At 65.1% G+C, this 269-nt stretch overlaps 1 protein-coding gene across 3 annotated transcripts in view; it reads right to left on the reverse strand.

Annotated features, from left to right (window-relative positions):
* Positions 1 to 269, reverse strand: part of LOC118452225 (trithorax group protein osa-like) — an 18,805-nt gene that overhangs the window by 10,918 nt on the left and 7,618 nt on the right. For 2 of the 3 annotated variants that reach the window (XM_035893772.1, XM_035893771.1), the window contains exon 1: positions 57 to 108. The exons of the other annotated variant lie outside the window; for it this stretch is intronic. The gene's annotated coding sequence lies outside the window, so the exon portion shown is untranslated. Of the gene's footprint in view, positions 1 to 56; positions 109 to 269 lie in introns of those variants that run through there. 3 annotated transcript variants of the gene reach the window in all.

Genomic DNA, 269 nt, shown 5'->3' on the forward strand with positions numbered 1-269 from the left:
GGAGCCGGCCCGGGGTAAGCGGGAGGGGGACCGGGGTAAGCGGGAGCCGGCCCTACCGGTTTCTCTTTTCAGGAACCTGCTGGTGAACCTGGGGCTTTTCGCCGCTGGAGTCTGGGTCGCCCGGAACCTGACGGACATCGACCTGATGGCCCCGCAGCCCGGCCCCTAGCGGCGGGGAGTCATAGAATCGTATCATAGAATCATTGAATGGTTTGGGTGGGAAGGGACCCCTAGAGGTCACCCAGCCCAACCCCCCTGCAGGAGCAGGG

The sequence above is a fragment of the Egretta garzetta genome, unplaced genomic scaffold, assembly GCF_000687185.1.
Source record: "Egretta garzetta isolate BGI_Z169 unplaced genomic scaffold, ASM68718v1 scaffold105, whole genome shotgun sequence".
NCBI lineage: Eukaryota > Metazoa > Chordata > Aves > Pelecaniformes > Ardeidae > Egretta > Egretta garzetta.